We start from the raw sequence: 17,374 nt of genomic DNA, 5'->3' as shown, positions 1-17,374 counted from the left end.
CAGATCTCCCGGCAGTTGCACTGCCAGGAAACGCTGTTTTCCCGGCAGATAGAAGTATATGCCAGTAATAGTGCCCCGGCAGATAGTCTGCCCTTGACTTTTACTTACCCCGGTAGTTTTCTTGATCTTGGTAGCATATATATTTCTTTTTATTTCTATTCATACAGGAATTGATTCAATATTCGGTAGCAGACCTCAAACACATATTGACAAAAAAATTCAATATTTCAACATTCATGGATCCATTCAGTAGCATCCAACTACATCGGTAAACAGAATTTACATAAGACAATAAGATTTCTTTTGTTCAAACTAAGATACAAATGGTTTGATCTTGACGCACAGCTGCAGGCATGTCCAGGAAGAAAAATTGCTTGTTCACAACCGTTTGTTCGATGGCTTTATTAGATGTCTTGTGAATAACAGACTCGCCACCATCCTGTGAGACCGTGTCCTTCAAAGAGAGCCACATGTCTCTCTCGAAGAATCACCAAACTTGCATTGATTTTGAAGATCGTAGCTTAATCTCGCCCCACATGATTGTGTTGTTGCTACGAATACAAGAAACATCATGTAGACATCCTAGTTGACAGGTACAACTACTATCATGCATGTACTTAAAGTTCTGTAGCATTCTAACAATCTCCTCCTTGTGACAAAACTTACAAGCTTGAGAAAAAAAACTTGTTGAACTGCTGAGAAAACAAAATCAAGTTTAAAATTTTTGAAGTACAAAATAGCAGCATCTATGAACTAACAAAATATTAACATCAAACCAGGAAAAGATTAAAAAACTGAATACAGGACAAAGCAAAAGATATGATAGCTGTACCTTTTCTAGAATTTATTTCAGACTTTCAGTGTGTGTATATATCTATAGCAATATTACTATCGATGATTATAAATGAAATTTTTTGACACTTCCAAGTACAATTCTGGATGTATAGTAAATACTAAGTAGTAAAATGCAAGGTCAAACAATTTGTACACATGTTATGCTTCCTTTTTCCCCAAAACTGCATGCCAAGCATAGCATGTTTATACTTAGGAACTCACTCGGGTGAGACAGTAAATAGCAGTGTTCATCTATGAGATGCAGTTTAGCGGTTCGTTTTTCTAATTACCCCGAAAGAAGTTTTCAAGCCATATTCCTAACAATCTGCAAGATACAACACTTATCTAAAGAGTACAACGCCCAACAAAGTCAGTACAAGTAGCATTACTTTCACGGAGGGAGTAAAGTAGCATTGCTTCAATTCTAATTGTAACCATCGACAACTTTCAAAATCCAAAAGGCACAACTTACAGAAATAAAGAAGTAAAATGTATGAGTTGCTAAACTTTAGCACCTTCATTCCAATATGCAAGTACAACCGATCAAAAATTCAGAACTACATGTAAACTGGTCTAGCATTGACTAAACAAGCTACACCAGATCCTTCTAGCACATGGGTATGTGTCCAAATTCTGGATCATACATCAGCACAAAATCACACGAAAGATAATATCAATCTGGATTATCTACTAGAAGAGAGAACAAATCCATATGGTACCTCGTTTCGGTGATGGAACTACCAAGACAGGTTTGCTGACCTGACTACTAAATATTGGCAGCATCTTTTGGTTCCTGGTGGCTCACTCCCGTGTAGCTCGCATGGGCTACACCAGTGCGCCCCACCGTAGCCACCGCAGGACCTCGGCATCTTGTTCTTTCTCTTTGGCAGCTTGCCTGCATTCGATCCATTGAATACACACTATTAGAAGAGCCCTGATCTCTGTCTGCTCTTGGCTTAGAACCAGAATCATGCAACCTCGGTCCATAGATAAGGCATTGTTTAATTTTTGTATGTTGTGCATTTAACGAACAGGAAACTGGATGCTCACTGGATTGTGCACTCAGTTTTTTTGAAAGACCAGTCATTACGAACCAAACTTGAAATTTGAAACTATGAACCAGTTGCTATAATGAAAAGAGTAATAACACCAATACAAACAACATGCTGCACTATTTCAGTATGATACAAATACAGATAATTTTACAGTATACGCTTAGTTTCTTTCAAGCTGTACAAAGTTAGATGCATATAAGGATGATTTACTGAAAGGATTAAGGTCAAATAAAGGGCTTTCTGCAAGGAATGGCCTGAACAAGAACATGTCATAAAGCAAACAATGAGTCTAGCATCATCTGAGCAGAGTATGGCAACAATGTCATCTATAATCCAATACAATATTTGAGATGTACCATTTGGCAAAAAAATCATTGGAGAAGCTCTCATTGTACACAAAATTGTCTACATGCTCTATATTTTGGCAAAGAACGTATTCCAATGCAGCACTTATAATCGGAACACACATAAAAATAGTTTAACATGCACTGAGTTGATCAAGTGAACGTGAAGAGAATTAAGATATTGAGGCTAACAGGAAAATTTCAACACCATAGCAGGGCCCATTACACAATTACTAAGGATGAACAATAGAAATAGCAAAGAAATCTCACTGTTGGTTGAGAAGGAGAGGAGGCGGGGCTGATCAGGCGGTGAAGCAGAGGGCGTAGGCAGTGCTGCTTGGGCGAAGAATTAGAGGTTAGGCAACGCTGCTTAGGCGCGAAGATGTAGATGAGGTGCTACCCAGGGCAGTCAACGTAGTCAAAGCAGCGCTGCTTGGTGGAGAGGACGAGGAGGAGGTGCGCTTCTCAAAGGAGACAAAGACTAATTACATAATTTAAAATTCAAATTGAAGGACCAAATCAACGGTACAACCATGATAAATGAAAGAATTTAAGCAACATGGATCCTCGGATAATCACATTCATATCCTGAAGCTGTACATGCATGGGTGTGAGTCGGATTGGTACATCAGTTCTTGTTCACATCACATCTATGCAATAATAACTTACCTATGGAAGAAATTAGAACAGAGGGCCTAGAATTCTTCACATGATACGGTCTCCTCCAAGCTAAATGCCATATTTTGAGATAGCCCAAACAATTGTCCTAGAACTGCGAACTATTCACAAATCTTCTCAGAACAAAACTCGCAATTGTTACAATTTTCTGTAGTGACTTCCAAAGAACAACCAGTGCAGTACATATCCAAACAAAAAGTTTGCCCAATGTATGACTGAGATAGGAAGTGTATGTATGGCCTAGCTAGCTTTACATAATCCGCATTCATGTTATTAAAGGTACTAGCCCCTTCTAATTTATTGACTATGGAAAATAAAATTTAGAGGCAGAGACGCCACTTTGCTTTTCTTGGTCTAGCTTTAACTGAAAAGGCTGTAGTGTGTAATAATACTGACTTGCTCATAAAAGTACAGAGCAATCTGCATTCCATAAATCCTAAGATGCAAGTAACATATTGAATTCTGAAATGCCTACACATATGGTTACGATCTGCTTTCAGTACCTCACTTTCCATCTGATGATTCAATTAAATCTCATTCATTTTGGAGTCTACTCTCTTCGCCTTATTTCTTTAAACTCTATTTTAAGTAGTTTCTATCTAATGATTCAAGAAATTATCACAAACTATAGCTCTTGTTCTGTCCACATATCACACATCACAAAACATATACCTGAGACTAATAAACCTCATAAGACAAAGAGAAATCTCACGGGTTGGAGTGAGGAAGTAGAGGAGACCCCGATGTAGTAGACGCGGCACTGCTCGTGTGAAAGAACGCAGAAGCGGCATCTGCTCGGGGGAGAGGATGTAGTCGGCGCTCTTCGGGGAGGGGACGAAGACGTCGCAGGAAGGAGCTTCTGGAAACAGCGACGCTGCTCGGGGTAGCAGCTCCTGGAAGCGGCAGCGCTTCTCGAGCAAGATCTCCTGGAAGCGAAGGCGCTGCTCGATGGAGGATCTCCAGCGAGCGGCAGGGCTGGTGGCGAATGGTGGTCGGGGTGGCGGAGGGAGCTCGGGGGAGTGGTCGGGGCGGCGGAGGGAGCTCGGTGGAGTGGTCCGGGAGGGGATGGCACTGGGGTGGCATGGTCGGGGATGGAGGTGGCATTGGGGTGTTGCGGGGGCGGTCAGCAGCCGCGGAGGGTAGGCGGCGGCGGTGGCGGAGGGCGCTCGAGGAGGAGGCTAGGTCAGGCGGCCGATTTGGGGATTTTGGCGTGAGTCAAAGATTGGGGATTTTGTTTAGTATTTGGAGTGGAAATTTTCGCCCTTCCCGCACTCTCCGGCGTTATCGCGCGCGTAGGCCACCGAGTATTATTGTTGTTTTAGTTCTGCCGGCAGTTTATATACCGTTGGGTACTTCTACCGGCAGTTAAGAGATTCCTGGCAGATAATCTGCCCTTGTGATGCTATTTCCCCCGACAGTTAATTGCTCCCAATCAAAGATTGTGGTGTAGTGTGAACGTGTGCAGAACTCGGAGGTGCCGTGCGTTCGGTATTTGATTGGTCGGATCGTGAAGACGTACGACTACATCAACCACATTGTGCTAACGCTTCCGCTTTCGGTCTACGAGGGTACGTGGACACACTCTCCCCTCTCGTTGCTATGCATCACCATGATCTTGCGTGTGCGTAGGAATTTTTTTGAAATTACTACGTTCCCCAACAATGCATTTGTAGTGTAGCCCCTTGCTTGCGAGTACTTTGGATGAGTACTCATCGTTGCTTTGCTCCCCATTTTCCCCGTTCCTATACCCGATTGCTGCGACCAGACGTTGGAGTCCAGGAGCAAGACGCCATTGTTGACGAAGACTCCTACTTCTCTGGAGGTGCCTACTACTACGTGCATGCCACTGACGACGACCAGGAGTAGTTTAGGAGGATCCCAGGCAGGAGGCCTCCGCCTCTTTCGATTTGTATCCCAATTTGTGCTAGCCTTCTTAAGGCAAACTTGTTTAACTTATGTATGTACTCAGATATTGTTGCTTTCGCTGACTCGTCTATGACCGAGCTTTTGTATTCGAGCCCTCGAGGCCCCTGGCTTGTAATATGATGCTTGTATGACTTATTTTATTTGTAGAGTTGTGTTGTGATATCTTCCCGTGAGTCCCTGATCTTAATCGTACACGTTTGTGTGTATGATTAGTGTACGGTTGAATCGGGGGCGTCACAAGTTGGTATCAGAGCCAACTGCCTGTAGGAATCCCTCTTCCACACTCCTTGGCCGAAGTTGAGTCTAGACATTACGAAACTTTTTACTAACATGGCTGTGTGCCTTACGGGACCACGTCGCCATTTGGGTGGTATTAGGATATTTTACTCCTCGATCTTTACTTTGGGACTCTGAACTCTCTTCTATTCGGGTTAAATGAATTTACTAACTCTAACATTAGGATCCGGTGACCACATTCACCCCAAAGTTGGATAAGCCCTAGTTATTCTTTAGAGTAGTATATTGAACATTGTCCACACTGTCATTTGACTCCTTTGAAACATCTTTGTTTTCAGATGGAACCCACGAGACAGGTCATGCGGCACACGACGGCCATTGGTGCCTCAGGATCACCTGCTGTGTTGGTCGAGATGATGACCTGTCTGGGTTATCGCTGGCACCCTGAGTACACCGTCTACGAGGAGTACCAGGACTTTAACCAGGAGCAATACCGTGCCATCGTCCACCTCTACTCTCGGGAGTATGACTCCACTACCGTGCTGCACACTGCTCATGGTGTTGGAGTGACTATCGACATGGCGGTCCATGATGTTGCTTATGCTGCTCTGACACATCTTCGTGGAGAGTATCGGGAGTTGGACACCTCCCCTTTCAAGCACATTGCTATCTCATCCGATGTCGGTGCGGAGGGGTACTACAGTGCTTCCTACTCCACCGTCACCCGAGAGCCCTTCTACCATCAGAACCTGATTCTGCATGCTGATGGGCTGGATAGAGCAAACCGATCTCTTCGCCACGAGTTGTATACCACCCGTCAGCACTTGTACCGTGCTCTGACGCTATTGCACCCCTCTGTCTGATCTGGTGATTTGTCGCGTTCTGTGATCTACCCTGCCAGGACCGTGATGCCCCAGGGCGTCGGCTGGCCAGATGTGGGAGGCTACTCTCCCGTACTTGGTCCTCTTCTGCCACCTGCGCGTCGGGTTCCGCACCAGAGTATCCGCGAACCCCAGGCTACTCACATGGAGGACTTCCCGTCGCGTCACTACCAGCTGCCAGGCTACACCTACCTCCACAGTTCCTCCTGGGACCGATGTAGGCTTGCCTGTTATTGTTAGATGCATTCACCGCGAGCCTACGTGCCGCCTATGATGTTCTTAGTCTATATACTGAACTCTGTGTACCGAACTCTATGCATGATCTCTTTTGTAAGATATGCCAACTACTATGTAGTATCTATCGTGTTCCTTTCATTATGCATGTTTCATCATGAATGATTCTTGTCCTTGCAAATTCTCAATGCTGAACTACCCCTGTTAGCAGGATGGTTAGACCAGGTGGTCGTGGTTGTGGTGGCCATCCCCCACCACCGCCTGAGTACATGGCTGGGATGATGCAACAGTTTGAGCTGAATTGCCAGTTCATGGAGAATATTATGGCTCAGTTTCCTCGCCCCAATATGAACCAGCAGCCAGCCCAAGTGACTCTGCAGGATTTCATGTGCCTCAACCCAACTGTGTACGACAGCTCAACTCAGCCTCTGGATGCTGATGACTGGCTCCGTGACATCACCTATGAGATGGAATCTGCTGATGTAGCCCCTGCCAGCTATGTGACCTTTGCTTCCTTCTTCCTGAAAGGACCCACTGCTCAATGGTGGGACAGCCACATGCGTACTCTGCCGATAGGAACAATCATCACCTGGCCAGACTTCCAAGCTGCTTACCATGCCCGCTTCATTCCTCAGGGAGTCATGGACCGAAAGAAGCGCGAGTTCCGCAACCTCAGCCATGGCAACAAAACTGTCGAAGCTTATCAGCGGGAGTTTCTGGACTTGTCCCGCTATGTTGAAGAAGACATTGCAACTGATGCATGCTACCTCTTGAGCACTGCGTTGGATTTCCCCGAAGAGGAGAGGATGATGCAGCAAAGTAGCGTAAGTATTTCCCTCAGTTTTTGAGAAACAAGGTATCAATCCAGTAGGAGGCTATGCACGAGTCCCTTGTACCTACACAAAAACAATAGTTCAACGCAACCAACGCGCTTAGGGGTTGTCAATCCCTTCACGGTCACTTACGAAAGTGAGATCTGATAGAGATGATAAATAATATTTTTGGTATAGAGATGCAAAGTAAAAAGTAAAAGCAAAGTAAAAGAAAGGCAATAATAAAGTGATGGAGATTGATATGATGAGAATGAGACCCGGGGGCCATAGGTTTCACTAGTGGCTTCTCTCAAGAGTATAAGTATTCTACGGTGGGTGAACAAATTACTGTTGAGCAATTGACAGAATTGAGCATAGTTATGAGAACATCTAGGTATGATCATGTATATAGGCATCACGTCCGAGACAAGTAGACCGACTCCTGCCTACATCTACTACTATTACTCCACTCATCGACCGCTATCTAGCATGCATCTAGAGTATTAAGTTAAAACAGAGTAACGCCTTAAGCAAGATGACATGATGTAGAGGGATAGTTTCATGCAATATGATAAAAAACCATCTTGTTATTCTCGATGGCAACGATACAATACGTGCCTTGCTGCCCCTTCTATCACTGGGAAAGGACACCGCAAGATCGAACCCAAAGCTAAGCACTTCTCCCATGGCAAGAACAACCAATCTAGTAGGCCAAACCAAACTGATAATTCGAAGAGAGTTGCAAAGATAACCAATCATACATAAAAGAATTCAGAGAAGATTCAAATATTATTCATAGATAGACTTGATCATAAACCCACAATTCATCGGTCTCAACAAACACACCACAAAAAGAAGATTACATCGAATAGATCTCCACGAGAGAGGGGGAGAACATTGTATTGAGATCCAAAAAGAGAGAAGAAGCCATCTAGCTACTAACTATGGACCCGTAGGTATGAAGTAAACTACTCACACTTCATCGGAGAGGCTTGGATGATGATGTAGAAGCCCTCCGTGATCGATGCCCCCTCCGGCGGAGCTCTGGAACAGACCCCAAGATGGGATCTCATGGATACAGAAAGTTGCGGCGGTGGAATTAGGTTTTTGGCTTCGTCTCTGATTGTTTGGGGGTACGTGGATATATATAGCACTACAAAAAAAGACAAATCCGTGACATTTTGGGCCGAACGATTTTTTTTCTGTCATACATATGACACTTCTATGACGATAATTGTGACAAAACCCGGTATCATCATAGATGTGGTGGGCTCCTACTTCTATGACAAAAAATCATGACAGAAAATGGGCTTTTCGTCCTGGGCGGGCCGGAGACGCAGCTGCATGACATTCCTTTGGCCGTCCATGACGGAAAAAACCATGGTAGAAGCGAGGGCGAGGATAATTTCGGGGAGTTCCCGGTTACGGTGGGAGGTCGGGGCCGAGCAATGCGCGTTTCTCTCGTACACGTACGCGCGTGTGTGTGAGGCGTTGGCTCTAACTGAACCCGAGCGAGGCGTTGGGCTCTAACTGAACCCGAGTGATTGCACTGCAGGCTACGCGTTACTGAACCCGAGCGATCGATCGATGGCTGTTAACTGAACCCTATCGAGCGATTCCTTCGCTACTGCTGCTAACTGAAGCTGATCGATGCTGCCTCTGGATGAACAGTGAGCGTTGCGGGGGGGGGGGGGGGGGGGGGGTGGATGAACAATTCCCGGTGGGGGTGGATGAACAGGACCCCGTGGTGTTGCCTCTGGATGAACAGGACCCCGATCGAGCCGGTTGGGGCTGGATGAACAGGACCCCATGGAGGGCTGGATGAATAGGACCACCCCGTGGAGGGCAGGATGAACAGTAGATGGTGGAGGGCAGGGTGAACAGTAGCCCGTGGAGGGGTGGTTGAACAGGAGCCCGTGGAGAGGGGTGGCTGAACAGTAGCCGGTGGAGTAGCGCGCGGTGGAGGCTGGATGAACAGGAGCCCGTGGATGAACAGTCGCAGGTGGAGGCTGGAGGAGGTCGACGGTGGATGAACAGTAGCTCGTGGAGGCTGGAGGGTGTCGACGGTGGAGATGAACAGTATCCCGTGGAGTCCCGTTTTGCGGTACGCCACACCCCTCCCGATGAACAGGACCTTCGTTTCGACCGTAGCGCTCCAACACAAGTCCGTTTCGTCCGTTTTGCGGTACGCCACACCCCTCCCGATCAACAGGACCCCCATTTCGACCGTAGGAGGTTCGTTTCCTCCGTTTTGCGGTACGCCAGACCCCTCCCGATCAATAGGACCCCGTTCCGAACGTAGGAGGTCCGTTTCCTCCATTGTGCGGTACGCCAGGCCTCGTTTCCATCGCCTGTTCCGTCCAAGTCCTCCTGATGAACATGACCACGCATTCCGTTCCGACGCAGCCGGTTGGCTCCCACGCGTCCCGTGGCCTCCCCATGAACATGACGCATTCCGTTGCCTCCCCATGAACACGATGACGACGCTGTTTCTCCGTTCCAACCCAGCAATGTACACGAGCCCTGGCCGTACGTATGCGCGAGTAGGGGTTCGAGACCCCGCCCGTATGTACACATACGTGGCCGTATTTTCTTTCTTGCACCCTGGCCGTTGTACGTACGTGTACATGCTACGTGCGCGCCTCTACTACGATACGTGCGCGCCTCATCATCGATCAGTATGTACGTACACGTTCGCAACCAGAATGACAACTCTACGTACGCTTCGACCAGGTGGGTCCCGACTGTCATGCACTTCCTTGCCTACGAAGATGTAGCTGGTGGGTCCCAGCAGTCACGGGGTGAATCGTTTTTTTTGCCCGGACGCACTTCCTTGCATGCGAAGATGTAGCTGGTGGGTCCCAGCAGTCAAGGGGAAATGTTTTTTCGCGAAATACAGTGGCCCGTTCGGTGGGTCCCAGCTGTCAGGTGGAGGAATCATTATTTTCCGCGTAATAAGGAGGCACTTCCTTGCTGCGGCCGTGGACCCAGCTCTCAGCCTCTCCACGTACAGTCCACGTTCGATGGAAGTCGTTCCTTGACCACGTTGACCACGCCGCGCAGAGAGCACCAGGGGGGTGGACGACGGCGAGGCCTAGGAAGGGGACGACACGAAGGCAGGGAAGACTCGGTAGTTGTTTCCCACGCGGAGGGGAGTACGACTGTACGAGGGTTTACTGGTTCGTCTGCCGTCGCCGGAGAATAACAGCAGGTGTGGGTGAGTAGAGGGATGGCTAGGCCAGCGATGGGAGTACGGTCGGGCGGTGAGGCCTGCGCGGCAGCATAGCCGGCCGCGAGGAGGAAGGAGCAGGCAGTCCCGCCGACGCTTGTTTGAGCGGCTGGAGCAGGAAAAGCAGAGATTGAAGAAGCACGACGGCCATTGGAGATGAACATCCATAGTCAGTGCTTGTGCGTCAACATTTTTTTAGGAAAGCCTCAAATCTGTGGAAAACAGCATACAACCCATCTGCCATTATTTCTAATAATTTACAGCCCATTTGCTAATTCTTAAGGTTTTTTGGAGCCCGTATTCTTTTTGTTAGCATTACAGCCCATATTGTGGCAACGGTTAAAAAATTATACGAAATTTTGCATATTTCGGTACGGTCCGAACTGTTTTTAATCCCGAAATTTCGACTCACATTCAAACTGATTTTAAAAATAAATGTATATCAATATAAAATCCAACAAATTCTCCACACATAAAAATCAATGTAATTTAAAATTTTGAAATGAAAAAAAGATATTTGAAACTAATTGCCGGTTTAATGTGTTTTAAAAATGTACAACCCATTTCTCATTACTGATGGGCCATTTTCTCGGCCAGCCGAATGAAAGCTCTCCTCGTCTTGAAAGATTTGCAGCCCAACAGGCCTGACAAAGTGACTTACTTGGCAAATAAAAAAACTGTGCTGTGGCCGTGGACCCAGCTGTCAGCCTCTCCACGTACAGTACTCTTCCGATGAAAATCGTTCTTTGACCACGTTGACCACGCCGTGCGGAGAGCACCACGACGGTGGACGACGGCAAGGCCTAGGAAGGGGACGGCGCGGTAGTGGAAGCCCGCGCGGAGAGGACTACGAGGGTTCACTGGTTCGGCTGCGGTGTGAGGCTGCCGTTGCCGCAGGGCCTGGCCAGCGGTGGGAATAGTAGGGGGCGGTGAGGCCTCTGCGGCAGCACAGCCGACCACGGGAGGCAGGAGCATGCAACACAACCGGCGCTGCTTTGGGCGGCTGGAGCAAGAAGACCAGAGGTTGAAGAAGCACTACGGCCGTTGGATGGACATCGTATGGTCACTGGAGCTAGAATCGTTCATATTGACTAAGTTGACAAAGCCCTTCGTCCCCGTCAACTTAGTAGGCCCATGAGTCAGCCTCCCAGCAAGGTGGGTCCCAGTTAGCCGGGGGAGTATTCATTTTTTGTGCGTAATAAGGAGGCACTTCCGGTGGGTCCAAGCTGACAGCAGGGGGAACGTTTTTTCACGAAATACGGTGGCCCATCCGGTGGGTCCCAATAGTCAGGGGGAAATGATTTTTTTCGCAAAATACTGGTGGCCCGTCCGGTGGGTCCCTGCTGTCAGGTGGAGGAATCATTATTTTCCGCGTAATAAGGAGGCACTTCCTTGCTGCCGCCATGGACCCAGCTGTCAGCCTCTCCACGTACAGTCCACGTCCGATGGAAGTCGTTCCTTCCACGTTGACCACGCCACGCCGAGAGCACCAGGGCGGTGGACGACGGCGAGGCCTAGGAAGGGGACGATGCGGAGCCGGTGAAGACGCGGCAGTGGATGCCCACGCGGAGAGGAGTATGAGGGTTCACTCGTTCGGCTGCGGTGTGAGGCTGCCGTCGTCGCAGGGCCTGGCTAGCGGTGGGAATAGTAGGGGCGGTGAGGCCTCCACGGCAGCACAACCGACCACGGGAGGCAGGAGCAGGCGGCACGACCGGCGCTGCTTTGGGCGGCTGGAGCAAGAAGACCAGAGGTTGAAGAAGCACTACGGCCGTTGGATGGACATCGTACGTTCACTACAGCTAGAATCGTTTATATTGACTAAGTTGACAAAGCCCTTGGTACGTGAACTTAGTAGGCCCACAAGTCAGCTTCCGAAACGGTGCGCCCCAGATGTCAGGGGGAGGAATCATTTTTTGGGCAAGTGAAGCTAGAATATCCGAGATTGAAGAAGAAGCACGGCATCCATTGGATGGACATCCAACGTCCAGTGCTGCTAGAACCATGTGTTGACTATAAGTTGACAAAGCCTTGCATACGCGTCAACTCTATTTTTTTAGAGGACGCCTCAACTTAGTAAGGCCAAAAGTGTGTGGCAGAGAACTTATAGCCCATTTGAGATTTGTAAGAATGTGTAGCCCATTTTTGAATTCTAATGGAATTTACTACAGCCCATTTACAGTTTGTTAAAAGTACAGCCCATTTCAACCAACCGTTCAAAACAGAATTCAATAAAATTTCCCACATTTTGATGGGGTCCGAAATATTTTTATCCCGAAATTTCTAGTCAGATTAAATACAATTTCAATATAAATTTATATTACGTAAAAATGCAACGAAACATTGCGCTCACAACAATTAATGAAATTAAAATTTTCAATATCCAAAAATAATATTTTATAAAATAATCACGTGTTTGGTGCATTTTTTGATAGTTACTGCCCAGTTTTTATAATTACATCTCATTTATTATTTCTTAAAGCCCATTTTCTTGTTAAGCCTAATGCATCCCTCCTAGGAAAGATTTGCAGCCCAGCGGGGCGGAGAATAACAACTTGACCTTGCCTGGGTATTCCTAAAAAAAGTATAGCTAGGCTAGCCATTTTCAGCTTGAAAAAAAATATCTGGGCTGGATATCTGGCCTGGGCTAGACGGGCCACAACCCGCCTAGTTAATACAAGCAGCGATGTTTTCGTTGTTGTTCAGAGGATAAAAATTAATATCTGGGCTAAACATCGAAAAACTCTGCAGTGCTCACACCTCAAAAACACAAATACTGCTCGAGCTGCTTGGTCCCAGCTGTCGGCCGCTTCTTGTGCAATTCTCTCGTTTATTGACTAGTAGTACATAGGTTGACAATGGTGTGGGACCGTGATGTCAGGAAACCAGGGGGAAGCAAAATAAATAACTCCAGCGAGCGCTTCCACCTCTGCCTCGTTGTCTCCCGTGGAAACCCCTTTCCTCCTTTTTTTGCTCGGGCAAGAACCAATGCATGCAGCACGTCCATGCGGTTATTAGGCAAGAAATAAAAGCGCTTTGCACGATGGCCTGCATGGGTAGCTAATAAGGCATCCTCTTAACTGCTGTGATTAAATGTTGTGTTTAGAAGAGAGAAATATTCTTCTTTTCCACCAATCTGCTTGCACCTAGGTCGTGATGCACCTTCTAATACGACTTATTCACCTAGATGGAGGGAGTATAGTTTTATACACACACATATATATATATAATAAGGAGGCACTTGCGTATGTGAGGCTATGGACCTGGTGGGTCCCCATTGTCATCCTCTCCAAGTAAAGTCATCTCCTCGCCCGCGCGCGCTTTCCACCCGAAATAGTCACCGCCGCCCGCCCCGCTTCCCGGTGCAGGCGATTGCTCCGCCTTCAAACGACACAAGTGCCGTCCGTCTGTCCATCTGCCGCCCACATTAACGATACGCGGTTGCTGAGGCGGCTACTTCGGCGCCACACGTCCGTCCCTCCGCCCGCCCACCATTGCTATATAAACTGCTGCGCCGGCCATAGCTGCAGTTATCCGCATCCGTTCCCTTTCTCCTGTCCACACCACTACTGCCCAACATGGCTTCCTCGCACTCCAGCGCTCTTCGGGACGAGCGGACGATGGACCACAAGGAGACGGCAGCCATTGCTGTCGACCGGCTGGCCGGTAGGCAGCCGAAGGACGACGACGTCCCAATGGAGAACATGGTAGTCAACGATCCGGCGCCAACCCCCTCCTCGAGCGCCATCCTCGCCGGTGCATTGCACCATGACCATCGGCGAGGCCCGTGCCCAATATATGGACAGTGTGAGGCAGATGCATCAGGAGCAGTTCCGGGAGGCGCAAGCCGACGCCGCCTACAACCACCATCTCCTCCAGGAGCATCTGCAGGCAGAGGAGTAGATCGCCGCGGAGCAGGAGTTACTGCTCGACTCGTACCACTCCGCCCGCAAGGGCCGCCTCGAGCACTGGCGGGAGCGCATGTGGGTGACGGAGGCTGCGGCCGCCTACAAAGAGGCTAGCAAAGAGGGCGATGAAGCGGGCGAGGCGCTATTTGGCGAGACCGAGGATGAGGCATAGGACAATGCCGGCTCCGACGAGTCCCCGCTCCGCTGGCATCGATGAGGCCCTGCTCCGCCGAGGCCCCGCGGCGCCAACAACGAGGCAGAGGACACCGCCGGCTCCGCTGAGGCCCCGCCCTACCAACAACGAGGCAGAGGACATCGCCGGCTCAGCCGAGGCCCCACCCTGCCGGTAATGCGGGGGAGGATTTCCACTGCTCCACTGAGGCGCCGCCCGCCGGCAACGAGACAGAGGACATCGCCGGCTCCGCCGAGGACCCACCCCGCTGCCAACGAGGCTGCGCCACACAGAAAACGAGGAAGAGTAGAACACGGTAGGTCGCCGCCGCTTGGGTCCAAGTAAGGCCACCGCTGCTACCCTCCTGTTGAAGCCAAGCTAGGCGGGTTGACCATTGACGGCCCAGTTAGCTTCTTGGCGGCGACGTGGAGTCGGGGAGTTCTGCTGGAGAATAACGCTGCTTCTACTTAACTGCTGGTGCAGTTGGCTGACTGACACGTGGGCCCAACAGGCCACATGTCAGTTATGCAACTGCACCTGCAGTTAAGTCACTGAAGCTTCTGTTCGACTCAGCGGGACACATGTGGGTAGCTTCGGTTAATTAATTATACCTCTAGCGCACCCCTTTTTAGTTGAAGAATGTATGAAATATAATGAAATTTGGCATGTTTATATGAAATCCGACCGTGTATGAATGAATTTATTTCGATTAGTTCAAATTCCTGTATCACTGGCATTGGATGAACATGCAAAACAATATGTACTAGCATTATTCCCAGGGTGATCACCTCGTTTGCAGCAGTTTCACATGTACTCCCTCCGGTCCTTTCTAGTCTGCATACAAGTTTTGTCTGCAGTCAAAGTATCTCTACTTTGACCAATCATATACAAAAAAGTATGCACTTTCATAATGTGCGAAGTAAAAAGGAACAGAAGGAGTACAAAGAGTTTGAGCAGGTTTTTAGCGTTTCTGTACATTGCAATCAAACACACAGGCTGACAATTCATAGAGAACATTCAAAACAATCGATGATTATGCATCTCAGCGACTCACATGTCAGAGGCAATATTTACTTCACAACTAAAGAATCAAGAAAAAATTGATCGACGCTACTGACAGCAAGGGCGTCCCATTCGAAAATATCAAACGCATGTCTTGGTAAAATCAATGAGCAAAATTTGACAAGGTTGTCCCATTCCAAAATATCAAATGCCTACGATTGTGGAATGGGCAGGGTTTGCCATCAGTTCGGACATTGACATGGCACCTCATGCTAAATAAACCAGCTGTTCTTTTTGTGTAGTTCCACCAAAATCAACCAAATTCGCGCGTAGCTTGTATGATTTCGCCCTTATATGTTGCAATGCCTTGAACTTATCGGCACCTCCTTTCTTGTGGTGGAAATGAATGATTCGATGTATTCATGAACATTTTGTGCAGTTCCCATTGAAATCAAGCTAAGCACCCTTGTTTGCACAAATACAAAACAGTGATTAGTATAGAGTAAACTGTAATATGAATTGACAGTTTCAACAGGCACATACATGGTCCATGTAGAGCACACTTTTAGAAAAATGGAACTCACCAGAAAGAATCCTAGAACAACATTGTACTCGCGCATCACAGCAAAAAAATGGAGATTTTGTCTGTCCTTCTGAGCTGAAGTTAGTTTGGTCTTGTGGGGAGTAATGTAACCATCCTTGAACTGCTCCTTCTGATGATAAGATAGACAGGGCTTCTTCATCCTGGCATAATCGGAACTAGTCACTTCACGTACTCCATATTCTTCTTCAGAGGAAGATGATCTTGTTGTGCAAAGACAAGAGGACTACTAAATGCTAGCATCACTGTTTGCTCGAAAAAAAGGAAAGGAAATATTTAAAACAGCACAGATGAAGCACTTCTCAAGGACAATACCACTTTTTCATGATAGCACCGGGAGTTGATTTTTGTTTTTCTTCCCATTGTTCTTCCCCTTTATCACTTGGTTCAATGACAAACAAGCTTCGCCTTCAATGTAAGATTTGTCATGTCAATTAGGGAGCATAAGTATACTACTAAACTTAATTTTCTGATGAAAGTGGCAAAATACAGGCCAACAGTGTGAAATATCCTTATCTTACCCCAATGGGATATTACGGTGCACATACAGATTGGAAGTCTTGTCTCCATTTGTGCAGTTCACTAAAATCAAGCAACATTATCGTACAAGTAGCACAACATATGAATGCACACTACAGAATCATGTGAAAGAAGGCTAGTACTGACCTCTCATGATGCGGAATTCAAACAACTCACAAGAAGAAGATCTGAACCAAATTCGCCTTAATGGATAGGAAGTAAGATCTCCTCTTGTGCAGTTCCACTAAGATTAAGCAATCAAGCAACGTTGTTGGTGTGACATTTTGGTTGAACTGCACAAAACACTCTTAAAACAAAAGTGTTTTGTGCAGTGCAACAAAAGGTCACAATGGCAACAAGGTGAAGCAGATAACCCTGTTTACACAAAGGTGCAAAGGAAACAATTAGTGGTCAATAACGGTGGATGAAACAGAAGCCAACAAAAAGAAGCATCTACTTTATCTAAATGGGAAAGAAAGCAAGACAGTAGCATTTCTCAAACGGTGGCATTGATTAATATTAACATAGAGATTATATTAACAATAAAATTCGTTAAACATGTAATTTGCTTTTAACTGTGGCATTGCATCAATTTTCCAGCGGCATTATTAGAGGGTGTTTGTTTACAGGGACATTTTGGTGTAGGGACTAAAAAAATTCCGTGTCAGTCCCATCTAAACCAAAGAGGAGGGACTTTTAGGGACTAAAAGTGGGCATTTGGGACTAAAGAAAGAAGACCCCGAGGGAGTCTTTTTGGGACTTTTTCCAACAGTTTCCCCTGCCACGCATCGCACCTTGTCTCTATTAGTTCATTACTAGGGGTAACATGGTCTTTTAGCATGTCATTTAATAACCTCTAGTCCATGTTTAGTCCCTGGAACCCAGCAGGTAGGGACTAGGGAGTTTTTAACCAAATAGGGCCTTAGATTAACAACAGCTAATGAG

The 17,374-nt window shown here is 47.3% G+C and overlaps 1 long non-coding RNA gene across 1 annotated transcript; it reads right to left on the bottom strand.

Moving 5' to 3' along the window:
* Window positions 1-206: 206 nt before the first annotated feature.
* Window positions 207-4,192, bottom strand: LOC125510098. The gene is made up of 2 exons (XR_007284481.1): window positions 2,504-4,192; window positions 207-1,729 (listed from the first exon to the last, which is right to left on the bottom strand). It is a non-coding gene; the product is annotated as an uncharacterized LOC125510098 (long non-coding RNA).
* Window positions 4,193-17,374: the final 13,182 nt, after the last annotated feature.

Source organism: Triticum urartu, chromosome 5 (genome assembly GCF_003073215.2).
Source record: "Triticum urartu cultivar G1812 chromosome 5, Tu2.1, whole genome shotgun sequence".
NCBI lineage: Eukaryota > Viridiplantae > Streptophyta > Magnoliopsida > Poales > Poaceae > Triticum > Triticum urartu.
This window is presented reverse-complemented; position numbering and strand designations above follow the sequence as displayed.